Below are 7,272 nucleotides of genomic sequence, written 5' to 3'. Positions count from 1 at the left end.
AAAAAAAAAAAAAAAAAAAAAAAAAAAAAAACATTGGGGAAATGTTGGACGAAATCTCCATTTCTTTTGTGTTTTAACCAGCGACGGAGCGGGCTGAAATTGATTTGCAGTTTGAAATTTAAAATGCTGAAGTTTCAAAATTTTGGCCCACCAAAAGAAAAAAAAAAAAAATTGGCTAACATTTAAAACATTTTTCTCTTTTTTATTTTTAACACGTTGTCCCCTGTAAAATACTTAAAAGAATCTTTCCGTGAGGTGCTTGGCAACTCTGCTACTTTGCGACCGAAAGCTGAGACGTTGCATCTCCATTGACAGAAGGGGAAACTGAGGCACAGGACAGTGAAGTGGCATGCCCGAGGTCACACAACAGGACAGTGGCAGAGCCATGATGCTCAGCCCTGTGCTCATTCCAGTGGATGTTAGCCGCTCTGTCCAGCCAGGCTCTGACTGGGCCAGCACTGATGAACAGCTGCAACTTCTATTGACTTCAACTAGATTAGTGGGTGCTGTCTGAACATCAAACCCATGGAGGCTTCCATGCTGAAGGTTTCCAAGGCTCCTCACGCTATACGTATGCCATCCCTGAAATGCAGCCCGCTCTGGGGTGGAGCGTGGCAACCAACTGCCACATAACATGCTGCATGGGCTGTTTTGACCAAGACGCTAGGCCTAACCCTGACTCCGTGCTGAAGTTGGTAAGGTCAGATCTTAAAGACACCCCCTCCCCCATGCTCACACAGACCCCCCTGGGATGGGAGTGAAAAAGAAGGCGGCGTCTGGGCTGCTTGGAGACCGTGAAAGAGGAGCGGGGTGGGGAGGCGGGTGCCTTGTTGCGTGGCTTTGGTAAAACCACATCAGTGGTGGCCGCTGGGTGCGCATGAATCTCTCCCTCCCTGGCTGAGTTCTCCCTCCAGGAAGGAATGTCTGCCAGATGCTCCCATTCTGACATCATTCCCCAGGGGGCAGGAAGGGCTCTGGGGAGGGGACGTTCCCTGCGCACTATTGCAAGGACAGGGCCGGCTTGGAAAAAATGCACCAAAGCCGGGCGGGTTATTACACTTATACCAGCGGTACCGGGGGGCTCCTGGGCTGGTACATGTGTGCTGCGGTTCACAGGTATCTAGCCTCCTGTACACACAATATTAGGGCCCTCAACCTTTCCCCCCGCTTACTCACATTAGCAAGAGCTGCAGGGCTCTGGCCCTGCATGAGAGAGGGACTGGACTGAGTTGGAGCGGGGGGGGGGGTGAAGGGAAATTGAGTCATTAATGGGGCAGAGGAGAAGAATTAGCCCCTAGGACTGTTCTTCCAGTTCCAGACGTGCGTTAACCCCTTCCCAGCTTGTGGGGTCAGGACCCTGCCTCTGGTTAAACCCGGTTCTGTAGCAACATTATTAATAGAAACCTAATAAAAATGTGCCGACTGGGTGGGAGACTAACAGCGAGAGAAAGTGTCACCGGCGGAGGTTTGGGATGAGCTGAGCGGGCTGGTTCACACTGCAGAGGAGAAGGCTCTCTCACCTCGAGCGGCGGGGCTGTGTGAAAGGACGGCACGGCAGCAGAGACAGAGGGGCAGCCAAAGTGCGGGAAGTTGGCCAGAGCAAGCGCCGGGGGGGTTAAAAAGTCGGGGGTTGACAGTGGTGCCAGTGCAGTGATTCGCGGCTGCAGGAGCTGGGAGAAGGTAGGCAGCAGGCTCTAACACACGCCAGAGACTGGGCAGCTGCCTGAGACTTGCCCACAGACAGGGGATGTGGTTTGAGTAGTGGAGAGCTGGAGGCTGGGGTGAGCTGAGACCGGGGGTGGTGACAAGCCGAGTTAGACGTACAGCAGGGAGGAGGTAGGTGTCATCGACCAAATGACCTTCCACTATCTCCTGGGGTAAGCTCATCGGGCCCATAAGCATGGTCAGCACTTCATGGTCATCAACCCAACTTCCTGCACCGGCTGGACCAGCTTCTCCGCCAGGCGCCCAGCTCCACAGCTTCCCCCACCAACTACGTCAAGTCATTTTAAAGGGAAATGCCCGTCTTTTGACACCGCCTACGTGTTGGCACCTTTCCGGGTATGTGTCTAGCACATCTGGACAGACCTGGCAGGTACGTTGCATGCGCAGGTGTGTGTTTAGGCCTGTGTACTGCTACTTCCCTCTACTGGACAGGCAGTGTCAGAGCTGCTCTCAGACATGTCTCCTGACTAGTGGGACCCATTGGGTATGTCGACACCACATTGCAAACCCACGGCTCAGATTTGAGTCCTACTCCCTACCAGCCGCACACACATCTGTCTGATTTGAGTGAGCAACCGCTCAGGACCTGGGTTCTAGGACCTACCGAGGGTCTCTGCTGATACGCGGGTCATTATGCAGCGCGGATGCAGCTCAAGGCACAGACCTGAGTCAGAAGGTCTGCGTAGCGCAGTACGGATGCATTAGCACAGCTGGGAGACCTGGATCCAGCAGTGGTAAACCCAGGTTTACCATGCAGCGGGCTGCTCAAACACAGGCTTGGACACACCAAGTCCACAAGGCCAGGTCCTGCAAACCCAAGTTTGCAAGCCTGTGTAGACGTACCCGTTAAGGTCAGTCCTTCAGACCGCATCTCTCTCCTCCAGGGCTTTGTCGTCTATCTCTTCTCCCAGGAGCTAGATTCTTTAGTCAACGCGTGTTAAGTGGGGCTTGGATCAGCTGCCGAAAACCCTCACAATCGTGCCGCTTCGAACCCCCACTGGCCCAGAGGAGCCCAAATGTGGCTCCAGACAGTGGCACTGGAACACATGTAATAGTGGAGGTGCTGAAAGCCAGCCCTCTTACTCCTGTCCGCACCCCCACCCAGCCACCCCATGAGCTGGGGCTGGGAGCAGGGTCATGGCTCCGGGAGCGGGGGACCCAGACAAGGATAAGGGGGGCTGAGGCTGGGGCCACAGCTGGGGGCAGGTGTGGGATCAGGAGTGGAGCCCTGGGCATGGGGTGGCAGCGGGATTCCAGACGCTGGGCAGCAGCCGGAGCCCCGGGCGTGGGGTGCCAGCCAGCTGGGACCCCAGGCATGGGGTTGGGAGCAGAGCCCTATGCAGCACCCCCTGCACCCCTTGCTCCTGTGCCTATGGCTCCAGAGCAGGGCCTGGAGGTGCTGAATTCACACGGCCAGCTGGAGCAGTTCTGTGAAGGCCGCGGACTGAAATGAACCTGCTCGCAGGCCAGTCTTCGCTCCCCAACACCTCTCGGCCTTACCGCCCCCAGGCCGTGGATCTGGTCATCTCTAAAGCTGTGGAACTCCCCAGGTTCTGATTGTCCTGGAGCCAGTGCTCAGTAACCATCTTGGGCTGGATCCCAGGGTGAGGCTCTGAAGGCCATCGACGTCCTGTTGGGTGGATGGGAGACTGGGCTGGGCTGGGTGAGGGGAGGTTCCTGTGCTCCAGGGGAAAGGGGCCACAGTAGAGCTGGCATCCAGGGCCTCGCGGAGTTGCAAGCAGCCACTCTTAGAGCATGACGCTCAGCTGCCATTGCAGGTTCTGATTCTCCCCCTGTGCTTGCCGAGGCCTTCCCAGCATGCCGGCTGGTGGTCCCCAGGCCCGTGGGAGCCAGGAAACGGGGATGGTACGATCCTTGAGGGGGAAAGGCGGGGGCTGGCTTTGGGCCAGGAGTACGTCGGCATTCCACAGGCCTGGGCTGCATTGTTATTTATGGGAGACGTCTCACTCAAATTAGATTTTGCAGGGCTGATGTTCTCCAGGCTTCGTTTCGAGATGGCTTCAGAGTCTGCAATGTGTTTCCTCCCTCCCCCGGAGCCTCCGGCCTGTCAGCAGCATCTGAGAGTGGGAAGAATCACTGGCTTCTAAGTCGGCTATTCATATGTGAGACACCTCAGTAAATGCCGGACTGTCTTTTGAAGCTTCCAGAGGGGAAAAGCAGCAGCCCAGACCTTGGGAGAGACTGAGAATTTCCAGCTCTTATACAGGGCTTCTCATCAGAGGATCGCAAAGGGCTTTATCCCCATTTTACAGATGGGGGAAACTGAGGCACAGCAGGCAAGTGGCAGAGGCGAGAATAGAACCCAGGTTTACCTGAGTCCCAATCCCCTGCTCAGTCTTCTAGGCCACACTCTTCCTTGGATGAGTCACTTAATCCCCTCGGATTCACAAGCCTGGAGCAGCAGGTTGGCCCAAAGGTTAGGGCACTAACCTAGGATTTGAAAGATCTGGATTCTAGTCCCTGCTTCTCTGCAGCTTCCTTGTGTGAATCAGGGCACGTGCCTCAGACGCTCTGTGCCTCGGTTTCCCATCTGTACAATGGGGATCACCACACCGGCCTGCCTCGCAGAGGGACTGGGAAGATAAATACCTAAACTGTGAGGTGACCAGCTACCATGGTCCTGGGGGCCGAGTGAGAGGCAGATAGACCCACACGGGATAGGAGGTTGTGTCTGTTTTGTCTCCGCAGGCTCCGGAAGGCAGGTGTGACACGTCCTGTGTCTAGCACTGGCTCCACCCCGACCCGCAGTCACCCCGTGGCTGACATGGGCGAAGTCCCCTCCTGGGAACTACATCTTCTGATGGAAGCAGGGATGGAAGCTTCTGAGCTGGGCCGGGGCCCTGGCCTCCTACCCCAGCCCTGTGAGGTGGGGCCGCTTAACGTCGCTCTTCAAACACCGTGCGGGGGGCAGACGGGAAGCCATTCAAGCCCCCTCCTGCCTGGGACGGTGGAAAGGCCTGGGCATAGCAGTAGAGCCAGGTTCCATTGCTAAGTCCTTCCCTAATGGGATTTCAGCCACTACTGGAGCGGCACCAGCTACACCGTTGGCTGGAAACCCAGCGTAGACAAGGTGTAAGTATCAATGACCCTTTGAATTTACGCAAGATCTAAAAAGGCTTCCCAAAGGAGGGGCAGGGTCGTTCTCCTCTTCCAGCCGCATGGAGAGGCGAAGCGATTTCCCCGAGGTCACACGGCGAGCGAGTGGCAGGGCTGGGCTAAAAACCCAAGGCTTCCGGCCGCTCATCTCCCATGCTAGGCCACACCTGCGGCTCACTGTCCACTGTAGCGATTTGATTGAATCGGCCGTAGGGTGGCCAGATGGTGGTTTTATAGAAATCAGGCGTGCCCACACTTTGCCGCACCCAGCACCAACTCGCCAGGAGCCCAAAGGTGGCACCAAATCGGCCTAGAAATAGTGACTGCGTACTACTTTAGCACTACCATAGCCTCTGAGCACCTCCCAGTCTTTATGGGATCTGTTCTCCCATAAAGGCAGGGCAGTGTTGTTATCCCCATTGGACAGGTGGGAAACTGAGGCACAGAGCAGCTAAGGACACCCAGGAAGCCTGTGGCCGAGCAGAACGTGAACCCAGCTCTCCCAAGTTCCCAGCTAGTGTGCTAACCATTGGGCCATCCTTCCTCTCAGCTGCAGGAGGTTTCACTGGGGCTGGAATTGCCGGGGGGCACATGGCTGTGCATGGAAACCAGCTGCATCGGCCTCTCCCTTCCTGGAGAGGTGACGGGAAGCAGCCTGTTGGGTGAAGCTCCCCACCAACCTGGCCCTCAGGGGCAGGGACTGTCTTTTGCTGCCCATCTATTCAGCGTCCAGCACAATGGGGCCCTGACCCCTGGTGCTGCTGTAATTCAAATCAATCGCATTATGGCAGGTGTCACCAGGGGGTGCTGGTGCACACAGTCTTCCAAGTTCTTGGCGTGTGAGCAAGTTTTTAGTCTTGGATGAAATGCCAGCCTCTCCATTTCAGGACTGGTCTATGTGTGTAAATAAAGCAAGTTCCATCTAGAATATATCCAGACTCTGCCACTGATTTCTGCCTAAATTCTCCTTCACTCAGTTTTATCCCAGTTACACCCCAGGGACCCACCCTTTGCGGAACCCCCTCCCACCCGCCTTCAAACCCTTGCTGACAGGTGGAGGGATCAAATTCTGCGCTCGACCACGCTGGTGTCAAGCAGGTCCCCTCTGGCACAAAAATCTCAGTCCAGTTCCCTTTGTCGCCATCACAAAGCCCATCCCAGCCTTGCTGGAAACCCCTGAAGGGAGGCCACAGATTGAATGGGCCACAGACCCTGAATGGGTGGAGCCACCCCAACAGCTGATCCTGTCAGACCAAGTTGGAGTTAAAAGGAATAAAAGGGAAGGTCCTTTCATGGATTGAGAACTGGTTAAAAGACAGGGAACAAAGGGTAGGAATAAATGGTAAATTTTCAGAATGGAGAGGGGTAACTAGTGGTGTTCCCCAAGTAGGGTGACCAGATGTCCCGATTTTATAGGGACAGTCCCGATTTTTGGGTCTTTTTCTTATATAGGCGCCTATTACCCCCCACCCCCGTCCTGATTTTTCACATTTGCTGTCTGGTCTCCCTAGGGTCAGTCCTAGGGCCAATCCTATTCAATTTATTCATAAATGATCTGGAGAAAGGGGTAAACTGTGGGGTGGCAAAGTTTGCAGATGATACTAAACTTCTCAAGATAGTTAAGACCAAAGCAGACTGTGAAGAACTTCAAAAAGATCTCACAAAACTAAGTGATTGGGCAACAAAATGGCAAATGAAATTTAATGTGGATAAATGTAAAGTAATGCACATTGGAAAAAATTACCCCAACTATACATACAATATGATGGGGGCTAATTTAGCTACAACGAATCAGGAAAAAGATCTTGGAGTCATCGTGGATAGTTCTCTGAAGACATCCACGCAGTGTGCAGAGGCGGTCAAAAAAGCAAACAGGATGTTAGGAATCATTAAAAAGGGGATAGAGAATAAGATGGAGAATATATTATTGCCCTTATGTAAATTGATGGTATGCCCACATCTTGAATACTGCGTACAGATGTGGTCTCCTCATCTCAAAGAAGATATACTGGCACTAGAAAAGGTTCAGAGAAGGGCAACTAAAATGATTAGGGGTTTGGAGAGGGTCCCATATGAGGAGAGATTAAAGAGGCTAGGACTTTTCAGCTTGGAAAAGAGGAGACTAAGGGGGGGGATATGATAGAGGTATATAAAATCATGAGTGATGTGGAGAAAGTAGATAAGGAAAAGTTATTTACTTATTCCCATAATACAAGAACTAGGGGCCACCAAATGAAATTAATAGGCAGCAGGTTTAAAACAAATAAAAGGAAGTTCTTCTTCACGCAGCGCACAGTCAACTTGTGGAACTCCTTGCCTGAGGAGGTTGTGAAGGCTAGGACTATAACAGCGTTTAAATGAGAACTGGATAAATTCATGGAGGTTAAGTCCATTAATGGCTATTAGCCAGGATGAGTAAGGAATGGTGTC

The sequence above is a fragment of the Terrapene carolina genome, unplaced genomic scaffold (assembly GCF_002925995.2).
Source record: "Terrapene carolina triunguis isolate 2854851 unplaced genomic scaffold, T_m_triunguis-2.0 Scaffold111, whole genome shotgun sequence".
NCBI lineage: Eukaryota > Metazoa > Chordata > Testudines > Emydidae > Terrapene > Terrapene triunguis.
Note: the sequence above shows the minus strand (reverse complement) of the source record.